Source organism: Giraffa tippelskirchi, chromosome 12, assembly GCF_054371585.1.
Source record: "Giraffa tippelskirchi isolate mGirTip1 chromosome 12, T2T-mGirTip1v1.2.pri, whole genome shotgun sequence".
NCBI lineage: Eukaryota > Metazoa > Chordata > Mammalia > Artiodactyla > Giraffidae > Giraffa > Giraffa tippelskirchi.
Window position 1 is genome coordinate 50,455,102 of NC_137286.1, and position 25,427 is coordinate 50,480,528.

The 25,427-nt window shown below is 40.6% G+C and overlaps 1 protein-coding gene and 1 long non-coding RNA gene across 12 annotated transcripts in view; one reads left to right on the forward strand and one right to left on the reverse strand.

Annotated features, from left to right (window-relative positions):
* AKAP13 (A-kinase anchoring protein 13) overlaps positions 1 to 25,427 on the reverse strand; it is a 318,012-nt gene that overhangs the window by 256,704 nt on the left and 35,881 nt on the right. The window lies entirely within an intron of this gene.
* LOC145529796 (uncharacterized) lies at positions 328 to 23,958 on the forward strand. The gene is made up of 3 exons (XR_014071356.1): positions 328 to 408; positions 1,691 to 2,084; positions 22,961 to 23,958. It is a non-coding gene; the product is annotated as an uncharacterized LOC145529796 (long non-coding RNA).

The window sequence follows — 25,427 nt, forward strand, 5'->3', positions numbered from 1 at the left end:
AAGTATCATAAAAGGTTCAATAAACATGAAGCAGGAGAGGTACTTCTGGCCAGCATGGGCTGCCATGGTTCATGAACAATGACACGAGTGAACTCAGCTCTATCCTGTAAGAAACTTATCAAGCTGGGGTAACGTAATTACAGGGGCTTAACCTGGTGGCTCAGTGGTAAAGAATTCGCCTGCCAATGCAGGAGACGTGGGTTTGATCCCTGGATTGGGAAGATCCCCTGGAGAAGGGCACGGCAACCCAATCCAGGATTCTTGCCTGGAGAATCCCATGGACAGAGGAGCCTGGCCAGCTACAGTCCATGAGGTCACAAAAGAATCAGGCATGACTTAGCAACTAAACAACCAGAACAAGCTATGTGAGGAGCTGTGTAGTCTCCAGCAGACCAACAGCATGTGCAAGTGGGTATGCACATTAGAAGTTCACACAATATTCACACAACTGTACAACTATGAGAAATCCAGTAGCAAAAGCGCTGTGATTATATGAGAGACTGTTAACTGAGCATGCGTTGCGGTGTGTTTGTGACAGACAGGAGACAAGACCAGAAAGATATGAAGAAACAATTCTAGACTATTAAGAAATTTACTCTTTACTCTCAAGGCAATGAGAAACCTATTAAAGTCTATAAGCATTAAAAGAGCATGATATACATGCCGAAGTGTAATTTCCAGCCATTATGTGAAAATAGACTCAAAGAGGTAACAGTCTATAAGTAGGAAGTCGAAAGACTACAGCAATTGTCCTGGTAAAAACTAGTGAGTTTAAATATAATAATAAGGATGGCAAGGAGAAAACAGATTTTGTGAAAGGCAGCCTAGCTAGAATTTAGTGATCAGATATCCTTAGGAGTGAAGACTAATCTGGAGTCTAGGAAGATTTTTACCTTGACGACCAGGATGACGGTACTTTTAGGGAAAAAAATAGATGAGCAGGTGGTAATGTAGGGGTCATACGTGAGTTAACTAGATATGCTAGTTTTGCAGTACCCTTGATACAGACAAGTCATAGCTCTTGACAATGAAGTTCATAAGAATCACGTGCATGCGTGCTCTGTCACGTCAGTCAAGTCCAACTCTTTATGACAAAAGAAATCTAGAAATAATCATTTTCCTGATGTTACATAGGTTAAGGTTATTTAAACCATATGAGGAACTCAACAATGTGTGACTTGCTTAAAATGTAAAGTGATAAAAATCAGAACATAGAAATGCAGCTTTCTCAGACATATAGTAGAGATAGAGGGAACAGACTCAAATATTCAGTGATTATTCCTGGAAGGTGCGATTATGGGTAATTTTAATTTTCTTCTACTTCATATTCTAACATTTCCACAATAAGTTCATACGTTCTGCATATTCCAGAATTTCCACAATGAGCATCACCAAAAATAAAGGGGATATTTATTTTTAAAGAATACTTAAAAGTTAGTATTTTCCTCAAAACTGCGTAAGGCAGAGGCCTCATCCATTAACAGGACCTACTTACATTTGGCAAACATTCAAATCTCTTTTCTTGACCCCTCGGCTTAGAAAAGTCAAACAGGGCGTTTGCGACAATTTAGCAACATAAATAAAAATCAAAGTCACCCTCCACCAGGGACTAGGGTTCTGTATGTGAAGACAGATACAGTAAATGGAAGAGCCTAAAATAAAGGCCAATCATTTTGTTATCACCCAACAGGGCAGCAGTGGACAAGGCCTGAGCCGTGACCAAGCGGAGGGTGACACGCAGACAGACAGACGGCTGCAACAACACGGTGCTGAGACAGGTGATGTCCAGCGGCATCAACTACAGATCCAACTCCACACACTCATCAGCACACTCACAGATTCAGCCCACTGCTTCCCAAAGAAAGGTAGATCCTCTCCTAAAAACCCTCAATGGCTCCCCTTGCCATTATTCTTCAAAAAAGTCTTCAGAGGCCAAGAATGTGTTCTCTTCCATTTCACATCCTCCAAAGCAGCGCACCACAGCACAGTAGGCCCCCAACGGCAATAAGAAAACTCACTTCCTCTGGAGGTCAAACAGACCTACCCCTAGGTTAGAACTCCTGGTACGCCTCTTACTATTTCAGGTAAGTCGGTTTCTTAAAAAGACTGATAGAAACACACAAGTATCAAACAGATTATTTCAATGAGGTCTGGGGCAACTCATTTAATCTCTCTAAGCTTCCAGTCCCTAGTCAATAAAAGGGTGGTCATACATTTCTTACAAGGCTGTTGGGAGGACTGGGTTTCCCTGACAGCTCAATTGGTAAAGAATCCACCGGCAATGCAGGAGACCCTGGGTTGGGAAGATCCGCTGGAGAAGGGATAGGCTACCCACTCCAGTATTCTTGGGCTTCCCTTGTGGCTCAGCTGGTAAAGAATCCACCTGCAAGGCGGGAGACCTGGTTTGATCCCTGGGTTGGAAAGTCCCCCTGGAGAAGGGAAAGGCTAACCACTCCAGTATTCTGGCCTGGAGAATTCCAATTCCTGGAGGATTAAGCAAGCAAATTTATGTAGAATGCCTGGCACACAGGAGATAGTAAGCTGTAGTTACTATAGTTTTAAGTATTGAGTGGACTGAGGAACATCGCCCCAGAGCCATAACCTTCAGGGAACTCTGAGGCAAAGTTCATGATTACAACAGGAGCTCATGGGCAGTGGTCTTACATGAGCCACAGACTCAGGGTAGGGAAGAAAGCTGCCAACCAGAGCAAGAAGAAAACAGAAAAGGAGGGCAGAGTCTCCCACGGACTCTGAGGCAGCAGGAGCCTGATTATCTGGATTCTGATCAAGGAGGAGTGGTCAGGATTAGCCTTCATCTCTAACACCTTATTAATTGTCATCTCCAACCCAAAGCAGAAAGGCCTGTTTAACTAAAATGTTCAGTGTATATGGCAGAGTGACTGAACAATCAAACACTTCTGATTTTTTGCTTAAACAAGAAGGGTGAACTTACAACTGTTTAGAATAGAAAGGCACAAAGCGTATGATTCTTTACTCCAAAAATGACCTGAAGGTTGGGAAAATGTCTTGGGACTACAAAAATGCTCTTCAGGTTTTCTACGTTTGAGACAAGACAAGGAGGGAAGATCTAAGACCTACTGCTCAGGGTGGTGGTGTACAAAAGGAAGTACACAAAAGAGCTCCTTACCTATTTTACTTCCTCCTTTTCTCCCAATCAGAATGAACTTCAGGCTTCATTATTTATAGCAAAGAAAAAAATTAACAGCCCAAGACAGGGAGACACTGTAAGAGCGTCTGACTTAGAGCAGTTTGTCCCAGGCTAGAAACAGAGACTTCCCAAGTCCTGAAGACGATTTAAGAATAAAGGAGATGCAATATTCTGCAATAATCCACATGAGGAAAGAATCTGGAAAAGAGTGAATAGATGTATACGTATCATTGCATTTCTATGTTATACACCTGAAACACAGCACTGTTAGTCGACTATACTCCAATAAAATTTAAAAAAAGAATAAAAGAGATTGGAGATTAGACACAGACAATGGCAGTTTGCAGTAAGAAAGCAGATTCCATAAACTGTAATCTATTGAATTTTATCTCAGTATCAGACACAGATTGTTAAAGGGATGTTTTATAAGCCTTGGGGAAACAATAACCTAAAAACCCAGCATACAGCCACAATTAAGACACACAAGACAGTTTGTGGCTCGGTTTCTATTTTTTTTAGCATCATTTATTCATCCTAGGGATGGATAGTAGGTCTGAATTTAAACAAAACACCTGCCCAAATCTCCCATGATAATGCTGTGAACAAATGAAATCTGGCAGCCTCAGATATAAGCATAGGGTGACTAAAATTCTCCATCTGCCGGTACATGATTGTGTCTGTATTTCGAAAGCCACAGAGTATGCTTCTGGGCTATAGCATGTTCCAGGAATTTGAGGAAACATTTTAGGAGGGGTAGAATGTGCCCCACACCCCACTGTTTCTATCCTAACCCTACAACAGTTTCAACAACAAAGCAAAAGGAAAAACCAAATGAATGACTACAGGAACAAGGTACTATTATAGTTAACTGCAACTCTTCCCTACCCCGCCTCTGTCCAATTCTGATGAACACTTTTACCAAGGGCTTGAAATAGCTAATGATAAAACGATCCAGTGTACAGACTATCTGAGATTCATTAAGAGCAGTGATATACTGAAAGTTAAGACTGAAGATCCAAAAACCCTAACGACTAAAAGGGTGGACCAAAGAAATACATGAGAGACCAAACGTACTGAGATGAAATTTAATGTGAGTTTAAATGAATCCTGCACTTTTACTTCAAAAACACCCAGAATTTACATCAAAACACCCAAAGGAAGAGAGAGAAGAGAGAAGAAAGCTACCTTGTCAACATACGTAGAAAAAGACCTGTGACTTTGTATAACCAACAATTTCTCCTTTGTCAATAGTGATCTGGCTCAATTTCTTGACAGTTGTTAGGAGATCAAACAAGAAAAGTGAGATGAGCCTCAGAGAGCGTTAAGTGGGTTGAAATGAGGCTGGAAAGGAGTGTAGAGGCCAGACCATATAAGGCCTACTGTCAACTATTTTGGTCTCTATTTTAAAAGTAAGGGTCATGATTAGATTTTTATTTTAAAAGGCTCACTTGTTTATGTAATGAACAGACGTGAAAGAAGGCAGGAAGTGGACACAGAGACTCCAGCTAAATGCTATGCAGTAATTCAGGTAAGCAGGAACAGCCAGCGCTAGGGTGAGTGACGAAGATGGAACGACGGGGGCAGATGACAGATACATGGATACTAAACACAACAGGATCTGCTGATAAACGTAATATAAACAGGGAGTAAGAAAAAAGGAGTATCAAGGAAGATTTCTAGATTTCTGTGTCACATGACATAGACTGACAGTGATGCCAGTTATTGAGAGTAGTAAGCAGAGAATCACAGATTCACACGGGCGGGCAAGACTTTCGATTCTACGACAGCTACACAGTGGATCCCCAGGTGCTAATTAACTGATTAACGGTACACATTGCCAAGAGCCCTGTTTAAGTGACTTCTCCATTTGAGTCAATACTGAAAAATACCAGTTAAGCAACAGAATAGAAAAAGTCTTCATGAAAACTCCTTGAAAACTGAGCTAACACTGATAACTATCCCACATTTCAGGTACACCTCTCAAAAGCACACGCCAAAATACTAAGCATGTTCCCCTCAAACACCACGAAGCTGTAAACATGTGCCTTTCCCTAAACCTGCTTCTTTCCTGCACCAAATGATCAAGCTATGGTGACATTCTCAAATAAAAAGATAAAACACTAATCATTTTTACATCTGCTTTCTTATTTTCTACATTTCTTGCTAGGATACACTTGATTCCTGTTTCTAGGAATGACATTATCAGAGCTCGATGGAAATGCTGATAATGAAGACCCCGTCCCTTTTCTCTTATAGAGAAGGACAATGAGGCCCTGAAAGATAACGTGTTCAACAGTACAACTGGATGGGACTCAAACCCTGACCACCCACCCAACCTCCCACATTAGCAAGGCCAGTCTGCCCAACACAAAATATTACTTTTACTTAACCTGCCTCCTCTGAAATTTCTAGTGATTACAGCAGCTGACTGGAGGATTAAAAGTACCAAGTTCAATGAATTGCAGTTCATCTTCAAGCCCCAAACAGCCCATGTAGGGACTGACAGCAGCATCCACACAGACAGGAAGAGCAGAATGAGGAGGGAGGAGAAGAAAGCAACAGGCTCAACATCTACTCTTGCTGTGGCTACACCTCCTATCTCATCTACAACCAAAGGGGACACGGAGCTGCTCCAACTTCGCCTAAAACACAGCAAGCAGAAAGAGGAAAAGAAATTCAAATCCATTTCTGCTCATTAGTTTTTAAAGTTACTGGCAAGGGAAAAAGATCTGGGGAGAGTAATTTTTAACTGCGAGTTACTGGACTCTGAATGTACCGGATTACCACTGGAATCATCTAGAACAGATATCAGAGTGTATGATGACAATAGCTAGTTAACTGTAACTTGAGCTTATGACATATCAAGCTCTGGTATAAGGGCTTTAAAGTAAGAAATCATTTAATCCTTGTGATAATCATTTTATCTCAGCTTTACAAAAGAGGCAATGGAGCAACAGAGGTGGAAGACACTGTGCAAGGTCACACAACTAGTAAGCGGACAGCCCAGGCATTCTGGCTCTAGAATTTATGCTCTTATTCATCAGGCAGGACTGCCTCCACAGTGTACATGGTGAAACCCAAATATTTATGCTGTCATATATTTATACAATGATTAACGATATGATGGATTTTAAGTTAAATTCTCATTAGAGCCCAGTGCTTTAGGAAGGGTTGGGCAAAACGGGGAGGAAGAAAAGGCATGTTTACCTCGCCAGATGACCTAAGTAACAACTTGCTACCTCCAGACAGCCCTTGCAGCCAACAAATACTTTTCCCACCCCACTCCCTCAGTTCAACCATCACTCACATGCAGAGTGCTCTTGACATCGACTCCCTAGCTCTAACTTAAAAGCTCCACACCCTCCTAACTGCCAACTGCCTGCTAGACATCCTATTCCCCATGAATGCTCCCTACCAATCCATCTCCTCTACTCTCCTTCTCTGTCCTTCACCCTCATTAATGATCTCACCTCAAGCTCTCCCACCCATTGATTTCTCTCTCCTTCAACTCCTACATAGTTTCTCAGCAAACTCGACTTCACCTCTGTTGTCGTTGTTACTCCGTCTAAGCCGTGTCCGACTTAGCAACCCCATGGCCTGCAGCACGTCAGGCTTCCCTGTCCTCCACCATCTCCCCAAGTTTGCTCAATCTCATGTCCACTGAGTTGGTGATGCTATCTAACCATTACCGCATCCTCTGCTGCCCTCTTCTTTTGCCTTCAATCTTTGCCACCCTCAGGGTCTTTTCCAATGAGTCAGCTCTTTGCATCAGGTGGCCAAAGTACTGGAGTTTACAATGTTTCTGTATCTGTTCCTATTACCCAAATCCTAACCCTCTCTCTTGGACCATATAGCTTCCCTACTGTTCTCCCTGCCACTAAGCATAACCACCAGCTATCACAAGGTTCAACTTCCCCACAATTTGATTACGATTTGTCTGTCAGTTCTCTGATGAAACCCTCCCAAGGATCCCTTGCTTTCTTCACAGTAAGGTCAAATTCAAGGGCCCCAAACTATATCAGGATCTTTAGACCCTGCTGTCATTGCTACCCTAGCAATACCAGGCTGCGCACCAATCACGGTATTTCTATAACTAAAGCCAAATACATAGAGACAAAAACATCAGGTAGTGCCATTTACAAGACAAATATAAATATTCTTTGGCTCTGTCCCGTTATTACCTTTATTAATTATAAACTGGCTTTTTTTCCGTTAGTATCTTTCATCCCAAGTCAGTCTAAGGTAAATTACAGTGCTGTGGGAGCCCAAAGGAAGATGTAATTAAATGAATTTATACAGATTATACTTCTATATAAACTATCTTCATAATACGACAAGCAGACAGGAAAACAGAATTTAATGACATTTCAGGACACAGACTACCTTCAATAACAAATTTCCTGCATCAACTATCACTAAAAATTCTAAGATATATTAGTTTACATTTCTGTTCCAAAAAGAGAACACATCAATCAATCAAGTTTTTTCTAGGCTGACTCTCAGGAGTATCATTATAACCTGTAACTTCCACTGTGAGTTCTAGAATATAGGTTTAGAGACAGTAAAGTGCCAAGCTATTACCACTTTCTTCAGTGTTTTAGGGACTTCAAAAACAAGGCCCACGAACTATGCTGAGTATTAATTAAAACTATCCAACATCTTTAAAACAATGTAAATAACCTCAAAGAGGCTCATACCAGAGAACTGTCTTGATCAGATGACAGTTTCCCAGTACTTATCAGAGATGAGAAAATAAGAGATTTGGGGTTGAGAAAGCATGAGGAAGGTGAGGGAAAAGTAGGGAAGAGTTCAAGTCTCAAATCCTGCAAGAGACGGCAAGATGTGAGATGGGAACACAGTATGCACGATGCTGTGCAAACACTCTCTGCCTTCGACGCCTGATGACTGTGCCACATGAAGACTTAACCAGGGCTTCCCTGGTGGCCCGGTGGGTTAGAACCAGCCTACCAAGGCAGGGCACACAGATTCGATCCCTGGTCCCCAAGGATCCCACATGCCACAGAGCAACTGAGCCCGTGCACCCCAAGCACTGAAACCCAGGCGCCCTCGAGCCCCCGCTCTGCAACTCGCGAGTAGCCCCCGCTGGCCACAACTAGAGAAAGCCCGTGCTCAGCAACAAAAACCTAGCACAACCAAAAATAAATTAACCAAAAATGAATAAATATAGCAGTGTGTGCATGTCAAAACAACAATAATAAAAAAGACGTTAAATTTTTTTGAAAAAAAGGAAGAGTTAACTATTCTGTGGTAACAGAATATTCCAGGGCACAGGGGCTGGGAGAGAATGTGGCTGGAAAGAGGTTTTTTGAAAGAGGTTCAAAAATGGAAAGCAGAAGCCCACCCAGAACAAAATCCGATCACCAGGACGTGCTGCAGGATTCCTGGTGTTAACCTCACTAAATTGTAATACCTTTCCCACAAAGCCTACACAGCCAGTATCTTCTGAAAAGGTAGAACCAGATTCCCACATCCCAAATGGACACTGTTGAGCTTGGTGGTATTTCAGTCAACCACTGACAGCTTTTTCCCCGCCTCCCAGTTCTTCTGAACATGTGAAGAGCAAAAACAACAATCAGTGCGAAGTGAGGGTTTTACTCTCAACAACTTCCTATTCCGATATGGATGTCTCCTGCAACCAAGTCAGAGTTCATTGGCACTAGGATGAGAGAGAAAAATAGTGCACCGCTTATTTCCTTTAGAATTTCTCTTCCACATCTCCAGAACCACCTTTTATCATTTTTCACTCTGATTCACTGGTCCAAATAGGTTAAGAGTGGTTGCAACCCACTGTCTTCGGTTGCTTTGTTTTGTTTTAATGAGTCTGATACACCAAGCAGCAGAAAGATGCTCCAGTCTTAGTTCTATATGTTCTGCTCAAACATGACATTTGTCAGGAATAAATGTAATTCCTATGACAAGTAGATGGTTCAAGCAGAAAGTCTTAAATCACCAACAAAACAGTTTAGTGATTAACAGAGTGGGTTAATATAAAGACTCTGCTTTTAACTGTCCAAAGTCCAAACATGCCACCCCCCCCACCCCAACCCTTAGCACTAATTATACCCCCAGGCCTTAGCCTGAATCACGAGGAAAAAAAAATGTATCTGCTGGCAAATGTCAATGAGGGGGAAAAATCTGGATTCCTGTACAAACTTATCAACCACCTTTCTGTTTCCAGACAGGATACTATGGCAACAGCATAAGCAAAAGATTAGAGTAAGCTATGCTATCTGATAAAATGAGGGCGTCAATGGGAAGTTCTGGCTGTCAAGAAGGCCTTGACAGTCATAAATACCTCCTAAACAAGAAGGAAGAAACATGAGACTCCAAGATTACAAATATCTGACACAGAGTACACTGCAATTGACACTTTTTACCCATTAACTCCAATGCAAATAGTATGATGATTTGAGATTCAAGGATACTGTGGAGAAAACAGGGGCTTCCCAGGTGACTCACTGGTAAAGAATCCGCCTGCCAATGCAAGAGACACAGGAGATGCAGGTTCGAACCCAGGGTTGGGAAGATCCCCTGGAGGAGGAAATGGCAACCCACTCCAGTATTCTCGCCTGGGAAATTCCATGGACAGAGGAGCCTGGTGGGTTCCAGTCCAATGGGTCACAGAGACTCAGACACGAATGAGCACCCATACACGCAGGAAAAGACAGAGGTTCTTTTAATACTAATCCTTACGGCAATTACTCTCAACCCTATCAACAGAAATGTATTAAATTTCATGGTTCCACTAACACAAAAATCTAGAAACACTAACGTACCATAGAAAAGTCTATGTGGAGTAGCTGATTCATTTTAGAGATAAAGAAATGGAGTGGCTTGCCTGGTAGTCAACGTCTAGTTATTAGTTAATGTGAACTAAAATTACTGATGAAATCACTCCAGTTCAAGAGATTTTCCTTGTTAAAAATCCTAGGTCTCTTCTTTATCTTTCTATTCAGTTAACAAATACCAAAGTTAAAACTAAGGCTCTTGGAGCTGCAGGGAGTGGCAGAGAGAGCAGAAGCCTTAATCTGAGCAGAACATAAGGAGACCGGGACTTCCCTGGTGGCTCAGACTGTAAAGCGTCTGCCTACAATGCGGGAGGTCCGGGTTCAATCCCTGGGTCGGAAAAATCCCCTGGAGAAGGAAATGGCAACCCACGCCAGTATTCTTGCCTGGAGAATCCCATGGATGGAGGAGCCTGGTGGGCTACAGGCCACAGGGTCGCAAAGAGTTGGACAGGACTGAGCGACTTCACATTCACTTCCACTTTAAGGAGACTGGGGAACTTCTAATTCTGACAGACAACAATAAAAGGGAGGCCACGTGAGCAGGACAATAAAAGGAAGAAAAAGAACTATTTCATCCTCTTGCTTTTAAAACTTTTCCAACCATGAAAGAAAACGCAGGTTAACTATTTTAAATGAATGATGCTCACACTTTCCCCCCAATATTCAGATTTATCACACTCGGCTGAAAGACACTGGGCAAATAATTTAACCCAAGACTAAAAAAGCAAGGGGGAGGTAAGGAAGTCGGAGAGGGGGAATAAATTTTTAAAACTGAATTGTTTAAAATTTAATAGTATTTTAAATAACACATATTATAATGTAATTTTAATACTTCATGGAGCTTTATGGGGTACAAAGCTTGGCTCACAATAGATTCTCATCAAGCATTAGCTCTTCTTCTTTTCCCTTCCCAGGAGAAAAGCAAGAAGACAGGCCTGAATTCATCAGGGGATCAAAATACTGTTCCCCAAAACTACACTGTACAGGGTCCATATACCAACCACATGAAATTTAAAGTAACTGGCGGTACCAAAACCAGGTTGATAGTGGTGAGGAAAGAAAGGTTTTTCTTTATACTTGGGTAATTTCCAAGTTTCTGTAATAAGCTGTTTCACTTACTCAGTTAGAAACAACTGTTTCAAACAAGAAAAAATGTTTTCAGTAGGGTTTCATCACTCTCCGGTTAGAACTAGTTTTAATAAATGTGCAAGTTAGCTTGTACTATCCCAGGCTTATCCAACCCAAACTGTGTGTTAAAATAAGATTCCATAATTACCCTCAGAGGGAGAGGATAACAGAGCATCATCTTAACTGAAGCCAAGCTGGCTAAAACTCTACTGCTTACAAAGACTCTGTGGATGTCTTAATGGACGATATCAGAATCAAGCAAACTATGGTACCAGATCTCCTCACAACAAGGCCAAGACTCAAGACAAACCGCCTCCCTCCTCCCCTCCTTCCCCTAACTCAGCCAGTAAATGAAGGTGTCTGCTCTTTAGTGAATCCCAGACTTAGATGTAGCAATATAGCTTAAAGCAACTATTAACAATCTTTTCAACAAATGACACTAGAACAAGTGAATATCCACATGCCAAAAAAAAAGGAACTTAAACCCTTAGCTTGCATCACACACAAAAATGGATCACAGACGTAAGCGAAAGAGCTGGAAGTGTAAAACTTCTGGAAGAAAAGCAGGAGAAAATCTTCGTGATTTTGGCTAAAGCAAAGATGTCTTAGATATGAAGTCAAAGGTACAGAATGCATAAAATATATGACAAACTAGACTTATTTAGAATTAAAAACTTTTCCTCTCCAAAAGACATCAGTAAGAAAATGAAAAGACAAGCCACAGAGAAGGAAAAAATACCTGAAAATCAAATATATGATTTGTATCCAGTATATATAAAGAACTCTTAAAACTTAACAAAAAGTTTACTGGTCAATTGGTACTTCATCAAAGAAAATAAATGGCAAATGAGTACAGGAAAAAACGCTCAACGTCAGTAACCATTACCAACACACACCCACCAGACGGCTACAACGAAAACGACTAACAGAGTCCATATACGAATCACATGAAATTGAAAGTAAATGTTGTTACTTTAAAATAACAAGTGTTGGCAAAAATGTGGGGGAAAAAATGAAACCCTCTAGTACTGCTGGTGGGAATGTAAAATGGTATAGCCACTTTGCAAAACAGTCTAACCCAGCAATCCACTCCTAAATATTTACATGTGTGAAACCATAACCACATAAAGGCCTGAATAGAATGTTCAAACTTGCAAATGGCATGAGACTGAGCTCAGAGTGAAATGTGTTTTTTGCAGTTCCTCCTGCTATCATACTGTTGGCTCTCATAACCGCTACTGCAGTCCCTTTAGTGAAATCCACTTGCATTGTTTAAACCACTCTAAAAAAAATTTTTTTTTCTGATTTCCACCACACTAAGCCATTCCTAAACTTAACCCTTGGCCTCTGAATGGCCATCATTTACTTTGCTAGAGGCTGGGCAATGAGTTGCAAGCAACCTTCTTCCAATTGCATATGAGAAGAATAAGTGAATGATTGAGAAAATAGTTTTCCTAGGATAAAAGGTGTGTGAGAGCTCTGATGCACCACCCTACTGACATCTTTGTGAGTGCGCCTGACCAACCTTAAGGTAACTGAAAACTAGTGAATTAAAGAAAAGATTCACCCATCTGATATCAGATGGAACCATTTCTACCAATGAATTGAGAAGAATTGCTCTTTTTATCCCTATGAAAACTGCTTGTTGAAGATTTTTGCACCAGTTCTCTCCACAGTATCAAAGTCAAGTCCTCCCTGGGAAGGATCCATGAGTAACTGACAATATCTGTCAGTTACAATAAGTGAAGCATTTCAGAACACGGGATGAAATTCCAGGAGAGAAATTTAAATAGTTTTACCTGTAAAACAGAAACAGGCCTAGTAAATACAGAGCTGAAGTTGAAGAAGAGAGTCTGTATGCAACCTATCAACTTAGCCGAGAACCTCTGAGTTACAGTCAAAAGAAAAGGCAACAGAAGGGGATGACCAGGTGTCGGCTTTGATGAGGCAAAGGGCAGAGAAGTCTGGACTGATTCTTCTGGATGCACAAACTGGTTCTCCAAAAGTAACTGCTAACCATACAAGGGATGAGCACAGAACACCATAAACGTGGATAGCTTTGCTGGGTGTTCTTTTTCCTTCACGGAGAGTTTGCAAATACTTGCTTAACCATTCAGTGATAGTGGGGTTTTATTGACCCCACTCCAGATGTGGTCTAACACAAACACTCAGGTGTTTATTACAAAGCTTAGGTAACAATATTGAAGGGATGATCATGAAATCCCCACAATTGGGTTCAGACCAAAACGAAGGCCAAGGAGCTTATGAACTGACCAGGCAGTCACAGTATTTCTAAGAGAGGTATAATCTCACTGCTTTTTTCCACCTATAAAACAAGAAACGGCAGGAAAAGCAAAAGCACTTGCTGATGACAAAGATGTAGCAAAATATTCTCTTACTCAGATGACAGGTATGAAATATAAAGCAGTCAAAGCATTTTAGATACAACTTTATGATTTTTATAACGAGACTTGAAAACTCTCAAAGTTTAACTCGGTAATTTTACTGTACCACAAGGAAATAATGATCAAATTGAGGAAAAACTTACTGTGGAAAAAAAAAATTTTTAACTAACAGAATTAGTTAAATATGTTAACGCCAAGCAATAGATTTATGTGATCCCTTAAAATAGTCAAAACTGTATTACATGGGAACACACGATTAAATGAAAAAAAGCAGAAAACAGTTTATATAATCTGATCAACAGTGTATTTTCTTTTTTAAATCATGTACAAGGAAGAAAAAGGCTAGAAGAAAACCAAAATCTTAACTATCTCTAGGTAATGGAACACTACCTAGGTGATTAACAACTCTTTCATATATTAGCCAAATTCTACGCGTCGCTTCTATAATTGGGAGGTGGCGGGGGAGGAGAGAGTGCCATCACCAGCACATGATGGCAAATCTTTGAAGCATAAGAAGCAGAGTTGTTGGAAATCTTCCCAGAGCTCTCTCAATAGTTTCTGCTTTTTTGGAGTAATATGATTCTGCATTATAGAGATCAGTCTGTGGCAACACTGCCAGGATTGTACACCATTTCTCTCACCTTAGAGTAGCTTCCTCAAGTCCAAATTTGCAAAGTGAACGAAAATCTAGTTGTATAATGAGGCTTACATACACCTAGGTCTTTTTCGGATGTCAAATTTTTCCTGATTTCTACACTGAAGTAAAACTCTAGTTGTTCTTGTTGTTATTCAGTCGCTAAGTCGTGTCCAATTCTTTTCAACCCCGTCAATTGTAGCCCACCAGGCTCCTCTGTTCTCCACTGTCTCCAAGAGTTTGCTCAAATTCATGTCCAGAGTCGATGATGCCATCTAACCATCTCATCCTCCGTCACCCCCTTCTCCTTTTGCCTTCAGTCTTTTCCCAGCATCAGAGTCTTTGGCAATGAGTTGGCTCTTGGCATTAGGCAGCCAAAGCATTGGAGCGTCAGCAACAGTCCTTCCAATGAAAATTCAGGGTTGATTTCCTTCAGGATTGACTGGTTTGATTCCCTTGCAGTCCAAGGGATTCTTAGGAGCCTTTTCCAGGACCACAGTTCTAAAGTATCAATTCTTCAGCACTCAGCTTTCTTTACGGACCAACTCGCACATCCGTACATGACTACTAGAAAAACCACGGCTTTGTATGGACCTTTGTCGGCAAAGTGATGTTTCTGCTTTTTAAAACACTGTCTAGTTTTGTCATAGCTTTCCTTTCAAGGAGCAAGTGTCTTTTAAACTCTAGCAGACTCTTTCAAAACCTAGAACTATCCCAGAATAGTGAGCTGGGATACTAGTAAGCTGTACTCTATCACCAGTAAGCTGCTACGGGACAATGCTTTGAGAGAGAATTTGCTAGAATTCTCCCACATTTCACAAACCACTCCTACATAAAAAAATGCTTCAGCTATCCTCAAATTCAATCAACTTTTTTTAAGACTGGCAGAGGCATGGCAAGGGGTTATAAAAATAATGGGAGGAAAAGATAATCCAAAATAAATATGCGTTCACTTGCATTTTTTCCCCTCATTGAAGGAAAAATACATTTTTACAACAGATAAAAAGTGGGCAGGATTTTGCAGCCAAAATAAACTATGAAGTTAGGTTAAGTTAGAAAAGGAGGCTAGAATGAGTTAAGACAGCTAAAAGTAAAAGCTGTTGTCTATTGTTCTTAAGTAAAATACATAGTCTACTGAAAAGGAAAAAGAGAGAGAACTAATCTGGTATGCAACATTCAATACTCAAAAACACAGAATTTCAGAAATAGAGTTGGAAAGAACTCCTGATCTAAACTGCCTCTTAACCAAATTCAGAATTAGTTAAAAAAAAAAAAAAAAGTCTATCAATTGAACTTTTGAAATTTTCAAGTATTCAGCTATTTCAGTCATTATTTCTATCAGATGATAACAAAGAATCATAAAATCCTAGAGCTGGAAAGATTCTTAGATATCCTCCTGCTCCAGGTCATCAGCTCATCAGCAAAACTGTCACTTTTCCTGCAGTTGTAAAAATGCAACACAAGTTTATCGTTTAACTGACAAAAGGCCTGAAGGTGAGGCTGACACTGCACTCGGGTCCCTTTCTCGTCTGAAGGAGGTTTTGAACACGCGCACCACTCTACAGCAAAGGTAGCCACAGCTTCCAGCGCTGCCGTCTGCCGCACTCTCCATTTCCTTCTCCCTGGACTGACCACAATATATCATATAAGCAGGCTGCTCCTTAAACAGTTTTAAACAGCCTATGTTTATAATTTCAAACATGGAAACTGAAACAAAAAAAATCACCAATTAAGTCACTTACAAGTTATTATTAAGTCAGAGATCCTACAGTGAAAACTTCTGCACGGTTCAGAGGCCTTTGTTAAGAAGTAAACGGTTTCCCACCCCCACCTTTTATGGCAAGACAGTTTTCTTTAATGGCTTTCTTTTGAAAACTTATGATGTGTTTAAATATTACAGAGAAGACAGTTTGGTTAGATAAATGCTGTTTCTCAAAGTCATTTTAACATTAAAGGCATCTTTTTCATACACCAAACCCCACAATTGGCACGATTACATCAACCCTTCCTTCTGGTCAATAACTGTCACTTGACATCACTTCTCCCTGCAACCCTCCAAACAAATACAAACACACAACAGCTCTACTTCATATTTTTCAAGTTTTAGCTATCCTACGGTCAGTCTACTAAAATAACCCAGTAATCGATTTTCTTACCATTTACTTCACTATCATATTAACAAGAATATTTTTAAAAACCACTCTAAAATGTTTCAAAATATTTCAGAACTTGGAATTTTTATATTCCTGAAATTACTATCTAAGGCTGTAAAACAGCAGACCTTAAGGCCACAGACATAAGTCTGCTTAACACTAAGGGACAAACTTGATCATGTCCACCTCAGAGCTTTTACATAATTTAAATTTAGTACAATACTATGATCTCCTATTGGCTCACAACAGGAAGGCAATACGTGAAGCTTACTATTTGCAAACTACTCTGGGTAACTCATATTATCTTATTTCATCTTCAAAATCCCTCTCTGGAGGAAGGTACTAGTAACACCCTTGTTTCACAGGTACAGAAACCGAGGACTGGAAAGGTTGACCCGTTTGTCTGGGCTCACAGGACTGGCAGAGGTACAATGCAAATATAACAGCTCAGCTCCCCGCCTGAGTTCTTAACCATTACAGTGGCATAACCAGTGGTAGCGTCGATTTTACTGATACACCCAGTTCCTAAATTTATAGCAAATATGCTTCTACTAAACAAGAAGGAAATGGCAAACAGCTCCAGCATTCTTGCCTGGAACGTGCCATGCACAGAGGAGCCTGGTGGGTTGTAGACCAGGGTCACAGAGCTGGACGCGACTCAGGGACTGAGCATGTACTTCTACACAGTGTTCTAATGGTGACTGTCCTAGACTGAGCGTGACCCTCGACATCATCAGTGTGAATGTCTGGGAAGTAATACACTTGTGGCTGGCTATTCCATCCCCCCTGGAATCACAATCCCCGGTGATCATTAAAGAAAAAAAGGGCTGACTAGTCACTGACTATAATCTCTCCCGGTTAGTGTCACCAGGAGACGGCTCCTGAAGGAGCATTGATGCTTAGCAATTTGAGCAGATGAATACTGATGAAGAAGACCCGGCGTCGTCCTGGTACAGCCAAGTTCCGAGTTGGGTTCCCAGCACAGATGTGAATCTGCATTAATTTGTTACCTCTGTGACCTAAGGCAAACATTTAAATTCTCAAACCTTTCTCATGTGCAAAATATGGCAAACAGTACTACACACATAGGTGTTAATATTACTACAAATGTTAAGTTAGCAAGTATAAAGCCATCAAGCACGATGCCTGGTAAACAGTAAGTATTCAAATGCTAGCTGTTATGTGTAATGATTAGGGACAGGAATGGAGGAGGCCAGATGAACAGTGACTGTCAGACAAGTTAAAACAGGATGAAAAACAGAAACACGACCAAGGCCCACAGTACCACTTCAAGCCCAAGTATAGGAATGACTAAGAGCTGCAAGACACGCTGTACAGCTGGAAATCAGACAGGCTGGTTCAGTGAAACACAACGTACAGCTTTTAAGAAACAAACCCACCAATAGCCACTAACGTACATATCACTTATCTCCCCTGATTGGAAAGACTGAGTCATACACAGCATCTCTGCACAATTAAAGAGAAAGTGTCAGCACATTTCTGTACAGAAAACAGTTCACAATTTCAACCAGTTTCAAACTGCTTTGGAAAGATAAGCTCCTTAATAGTTTTGACTAAATTTAGAAAGCTTTACTACTTTAATGCAAATAGATGGAAATTGGGAACCAGTAAAAATTATCAAAAAGAGGTTCTATTTGACCTGCTACAAGATTAAAACATGCAATCAGCACACTCAGTAAACACTGGTGCTGTCTGCCTCCAAAATACAAATTTAAATTAAGAGTCCAAATTAATAAGACTTTACAGAATATGATGATGTTTTGCTATTAAACAGATGAATTTAATCCCAAAAGATACACAAATAAATGAAGTCTACCTCACTACATTCTACATTAACTCCTTAAAAGACTGAATGTTCCTCTACTCTACTCTGGAAATTCTGTTAAGTGAGCCACAGATTACGTTCACAGATCTGCAAACTAGACAAGGGGAATGAGCCAAAATGCACCTGGATTCAACTTACAGTACAGGCTAGAGGAAAATGCAAAAGTTTATTCAGAAGAGAAAGACAAACCTGCTCCTGAGAACTAAGTGATACAAGAGATTCTCCTCAATGGCATAAATCACTGTGTATATCACGATCACCGATTCCTGCCCTACACCATACCTGTTGGATTAAAATCTCCCCCAATATTCTGATCCTAAGCCAGGATTGATAACCACAGCCTCTCTGTAATATCTATATTAAGTTGTGCTCCTGTCCCCTTCTAAACAATTGTTTGGTTTGGGGTTGTTTGGCTATAAGACAATCAACCAAGTACCTGCACTTATCACGATGCCAGCTATACATCAGCTCCCAATGCATGCACGTGTGCTCAGTCGGCAAGTCGTACCTGACTCTCTGAGACCCCTGGACTACAGCCCGCCAGGCTCCTCTGTCCATGGGATTTCCCAGACAAGAATACTGTAGTGGGTTGCCATGTCCTTCTCCAGGGGAGCTTCCCAACCTAGGGATCGAACCCATGTTTCCTGTGTTGGCAGACAGATTCTTTACCACTGAGCCACCAGGAAGCCCGTTAGCTCCCAAACTAAATCCGAAATCTCCGGAGGGCACGTCGGGCCACATCATGTCCATACCAGATGCTCAGTCAATAAAGGAAATTAATCCAATAAAAACAAAATATTAAGAAGCAGTTTAGGGAATTACCTCCCATGCCTCCCTCTTGCCTGTCCTGAAAAACAACTCCCAGATGGACCATTCGTCTTACAAGGGAGACAGGAAGGGAGAAGATAAACCGGGAAAACTCTAAATTAGAAACTCAAAAACATTAAAAATTCAAGAAAATTCACCAGGGAAAGAGGGAAAACACGGATAAAGGGCCTAAGAAGTAAAAAAGGAAAAAAAACGGATAGAAAAGAATGGTGGTTGTTAGGCCATTCTAAATAGGAAAAATATACTCATTTGTCTTCCTTGCTTATAAAATAAACGTGACCCAACATTAAAAAGCAGAGACATTACTTTGCCAACAAAGGTCCGTCTAGTTACGGTTATGGTTTTTCCAGTGGTCATGTGTGGATGTGAGAGTTGCACTATAAAGAAAGCTGAGCACAGAAGAATTGATGCTTTTGAACTGTGGTGTTGGAGAAGACTCTTGAGAGTCCCCTGGACTGCAAGGAGATCCAACCAGTCCATCCTAAAGGAAATCAGTCCAGAATATTCATTGGAAGGACTGATGCTGAAGCTGAAACTCCAATACTTTGGCCACTTGATGTGAAGAACTGACTCATTGGCAAAGACCCTGATGCTGGGAAAGACTGAGGGCAGGAGAGAGAAGAAGGGAACAACAAAGGATGAGATGGTTGGATGGCATCACCGACTCAATGGACATGAGTTTGAGCAAGCTCCGGGAGTTGGTGATGGACAGAGAGGCCTGGTGTGCTGCAGTCCATGGGTCACAAAAAGTCGGACACAGCTGAGCAACTGAACTGAACTGAAGATCTTTTGAGTCAAGACACAAATGAATTCCAGTACCTACTTGGCGTGACTGCGTTCATGAGCCAGTTTCTTTATCCTACCCTGTAAATGGGGTAAGACCATTATTAGAAGATAAAGAGATAGTTGTAAAGCATCTGGCTTCTTATCCAGATGCTCAATGAAGATTAGCTCCCTTCCACCGCAGGTGGAAATGCGTTAAGGTCAGATAATAAGAGATGACAATTATCTTGCAGAAAAGGACCGCGTGGTCACTCCAGCATCACGTGAATGTGTGTCTTCTCGGGTGTCTGTTGGTTTTTGATTCCTGTAGCTGCGTCATTCCTCAGTGCCGTCCTCAGCTACCATCTCTGATATATGTATGTATAACCCCAGGGAAGCTAAAAGGTCCAGAAATCTCTAAAGTCCTTTCTGGAAATAAAACCTTAACAGCAGAACTACAACCCATTTAAAACCTGCGCCCCAGCCATCACCCTCCAAAAAAGCAAAGAGGCCTCATCTTTACTGAGGTTCAGAGCCTGACTCCACAAGACACTGAGAAACAATCTTCTACCCTTCACAGCTTTAAATTAGGGTACCAGGTCCTAACCAAGCCTGGAGAAAAATAAAAGGTGATCCTGAGGCAGTAGACAAGGCTAGAGAATCATGTTTAAGGAAAAGAAGAAAGAAGCCAGCCTTGCTCCGGTGGCCAGAACACCACCTGAAGTCAATCACCTGGGGAGCTGCCTGGGGCGCTGGGTTTCAGGCAGTGCTCAGGATATCAACTGGATAGTAAGACAAACTCATCTGTCAATGTTTCTCTGAAAACAGATAACCCAGAACTAAGTACCTTAATAGCCTGAATCTTCAGGAGTGGTCTTCTCTCTAACACACCACCAAAGTCTCTTTTTTTTGGACATTATGCTTTTACTACTGCAATTCAAGATGAATTTAGTGATTCTTATGGCCATGCCACTCATGACTAAAATATGCCTATTATGGTCAATTAATGCTCTAATTAAATCAAGACCTCCTCCATCTATACCTGCGCAACTGGTTTGCTGAACCCAAATGCAGATCTTTACACATACTTCTACAACAATTAGTCTTATCAGATCTGGCATGCTATTTCAGTCTCTTTCCACTCCTTTGACCCTTAAGTTCTCTCATCAATGAAACAAACAAACTGGACAAAATGGTTTCAGTGATGTCTTCAAGTTTTAAAACTATATTTTAGCATTTACCAAACATTTATGGCAAACATTTTACTTTAAAAGCAATTTTACTCCACTAGGATTTTCAAAGGATTAAAAAAAAAAAAAAAAAAACACAAACAGCTACAGATTTTTGCCTACAGGAGTCATTATCTTTGCATGCCTCTCATGCTCCTGTCTAAAACCACCCTTACTGGCTTTTGGTTCAGGATAGAATAACCTTCTCCAAACTTCCTATACTGGGAGAAGGAAGAAAAACGAATCCCACCATTTCTGATGACCAGGATTCTCTGCTCCTGTTACAGCATGAAGAACAAGGTTTTAACTCCTGTAAACCAGAAGAAGATCGTGTTGAAACAGGAATTCAAACGTGCAGTCTAAATCTCTAGTCAAAGTAACAATGTACACAAGAGATGTCCACAAGAATTACGGAAAACTCCTCAGAGATGGTGATGAAGGAGAGGGTCTGGTAGAGAAGGAAGCCAAAATCTCCTGCAGGGTACAGCCCTTTAAAAAACCGTTAGGGGTGGGGATAGAATTGTGGCTAGAAGTCTCTCCTCTTAGGATTTTAAATGACAAAACAGTGGCTCAGCAGGTAAAGAATCTGCCTGCCAATGCAATATGTACAACTGTCAGTTAACGCTAAAAAAATTAAAAAAGATTTATCCACAGACTATATTAACTTAATACATACAAGTGAAACTGCCTGAACAAAAACTTAACTCTTAGATTTTTACCTAGTTTCATATGATCCTTGAAGGTAACACCAACGGCCCCCAACAGTAAAGCCTCATTCAATCACTGTAAGAGATGATTAACTTCTCATCTTAATGATCACTGAACACTGCCCCTCTGCTTTAATTAGCACTTGGCTTAACAACACACAATATTAATAGATTTTGATAACAAAAAATTCTAACTGAAAAGGGAAGCCTTCCAGAGAACCACCACACTTTCTTATTTTCAAATTAGCCATTTAGTACACCAAGCACTCAAAACTGGAAACGGTACAATGAACCATGGATTATCCTATTCAAAGTCCTTTTGGAAGCATCAGTTCTTATTCCACCAGCACTGCCCATTGTGCAAAGCATTTTTTGGATCTTCTCCTTTATAACAATCTTCAAATAGCATTAGATATTTATAGATACGTCTATTTTCTTTCTTTGCACAAAACCATTCTTATGCAATTTATTATCAATCTTTTTTCTAAGTATCTTTGGGGCTATTTTTAAAAACCAAAACTATCTCTCACCCACAAAAACATATCTATCCTCCCAGTTAATATTAATACTTTCAAAGAGGCTTTGTCCTGAAATGAAGATGACAAGTCTTCCAAGTGCTAAAGTCTCTAGAGGACTTTTTTAAAATGAACAAGTACTGTCTGATACTCCAAGAATTACTTCCCAAGAACTGCAAGTTTTTACCTTTTATAATTTAAACACGCTCCCCAAATTACTGTTTGTAATCAGGCTCTTCATTGTAAGTAACGTAAAGGCAATTTCAATAAAAATACAATAAACCCGCATATAATGTTGTACAATATTCAAGTAGCTCACTTGTATACTGGCCATGCAATATATTAGAGTTAATAAGGTATCAATATCATATAGGAAAATATGACATTAAGAACTTTTCAGTTATCCATTTGACTACAGAGCACCCACATTACTGCAGTGGACCTGCTGCCAATGTAAGTGAGTATACAATAACACAACTTCTACCCATAAAGCTGACATAAGTTTTTTCCTTAATTTAGAATCATGTACAGGAATATAATGGGAAGGATGCAACAATGATTTGGTTTGATTAGGTTAGTAGGATTGATAAAAGAACCTATTATTTTTTAATTTTAATAATGCATTTTATTTAACTCCATATATCCAAAATATTAACACTTTAACATGTATAGAGCCTATTTTGTTTCCTAAGTCTTGAAATCTGATGTATATTTCACAGTAACAGTAGAACTCAGTTTGGAGACTGATAAAGAACTTACTCTTTCTTAAACCCAGCTCCACTGGAAAGGAACTTTGCTCACATTACAGAAAGAGTGAAATCCAAATGAAGCAATTACTCCTTACAGATGAGTCAAACTGGTGGGTAACCTGAAAACAATACAGCACTTCTGCACTGCAAGGGACAGGGCCTCCATGGCTCTCCTGCCCTAACCCAACTCTTTTCCAGCTAACTCTTCCCCCTCCTTCAGGACAAGGTAAAATAAACATCATCACGTTCAGGAAGCAATCACTAATTCTCTCAATGCATGAAAAAACTGGGTCAAGTGGCCCCCCTCTATACTCTCCAAAGCACACTTTCAAACCTCTTAACATAGCACCTCCATACTGTAGTCACTGGGTGACTAGTCTAGCCTCTCCCACTAAAATACAAACTCCCTGAGGGTGAGATTAGGTCCTAAAAATGCAGATCCCCAGGACCACACACACTGGTTGGTATACAACAATCATTCAAATGACTGTGGGTAAATCATTTGCAGAGAGAAACAATGACTGGGCCCACTCTCTCGTGTATTACTCGCATCAATCCTCCAGTTGCAGTGTAACAAAGGCCTCGGGAACACTAATGTGTACTGGAGGAGCTCCTATTTTAGTGCCAGTCCGTGTGTTCTGGGAGGTGGATATGAAAAGGGGACGAGGGGAGGGCAGACCTCACTCACAGAGCAGCAGCAGTGGCATTATTAGAACAAAGAGTCCCTTAGTCAACATGCAGCTGTTAAACGAAGCATCCAAACTGAAAAGCCGTAACTTGAGAAATGAGCTCTGATTCAAAGACTTAAAAACAGTATTAATAAACCTACGAAGTAAGAAGTTCCCTCCAGTACCCTCCATGCACCTACGAAAGTTTGCAACTCATTTACAGAGAAAGAGGAGTTTTTGTCTCATCCATTACATTGTCAAAGTCCATACAAGAATGAGTATTAGACTGGAAGAGAGAAAGGCAAAGGGAAAAGAAAAACAGAATATGAACGTACACACACACACACTCTCCGCCATGAAAACATCAGCTACTCTCTTGCAACTTCTCCCATCAAATTTTGCTCTTATTTTGACATGGCAAAAATCATCCAATGTTCCATGCTACTCAATCCACTTTCTGTACTCCAGCCCAAGCCCCTTTCACATCTTTCTCAACAATGCCCTCAGAGCTGGTGAAGACTTCTCAAAGAAGCTGCTAAGAGAGAGGGAGAATTACTCTCTGGGAGGGGTAGGGGAGTTAAGAGACCTTCTCCAGCTGCTCCAAAAGTTCAAATGTGCAGATAAGCCTCCAACTATTTTTAGGTTTAGCTCTGCCCACCCTTGAAGAGTCTCTGGCACACCACAAGAGCTCTAAGGCAATCTAAAGCAACATTCTCCCTTAACTGACCTCAATTCTATGTGCGTCAGGGTCTGTCTGACACCTAGACATCTCACAAAAGACTTGTTTACTTTATAAGACTGCTGCGCTATTTATTTTTTGGTTACTATTTTTTAAAAACTTAAGAAACCAAATAAACATAATCAAAATCATTATTGTCAGGATTTCTGAGTCACTGTTCATTTGCACCTTTGTTTAATGAGAACGGAAATGGTTTGCAGATTTCCACATAATTCAAGATTTCTAATCTGTGAAAAACCAGGAACCCCATTAAGTGTGAAATCTCATTTTTTAGGTGTAGTTCCTTAAAAATATTTTTTCCAAAACTGAAGAAAGGAGTGAAAAGAAAATTTATTCTATATTTCAGCTTCTCTTCCTACAATTCCATGCTGTTCAGGTAACTTTTCCTTTTACATAACGGAGTGAGTTCGTGAGCCCCTTCATTTTTACCCTCAACAGAATTTCCTGGCGTCATATTCTGGTAAAATGAAGCATTCCTCCCTCCTCGTCCCAGTAATGATATGAGTTTTAAGTATCAACTTCCAACTTGTACTGCAGATGGTCAACTGACTAGCTGGGCAATAATGGTCTCCACATCCATCCCTTCAAGCAGGAAGGGTCAGACTAAAGACCCCAACAAAGGCAGTCCACACTGAGACTGTCCAAGAAGCTGTTCTGCAGATCATCATAAAAATGAAGTGACAATAGTCTGCATACTAAAGTTACCACTGCTCTGTAAAGACACTGTTTCGAGGGCCAGACACCCTGTGGCATCTAGAAATGACATGGCAATATAAATGGTATGTCTTCCCCCTCCCATCCGCTTCACTTTATAACCCCAGAGAGAAAACGAAGGGACCTTCTCACCGCCCTATTCACCTGGAGGCAAAGGCCTTTAACAACAGAAAGTAGGACACACATGCATGTTTACCTTGGACCAAAGACATATATTATCTTTAACAGCGTTTGATTTTTTGAAACAACAAATAAGTGCTGATTAACTGATCATTTCTCTTCATTTCCCCTTTCCCCTCACCAGAAAAATGAGTGAATTTGAAAAAACATTACTCTCCTTCCCAACTCAAGTAAACCAGAATGCAACCAACT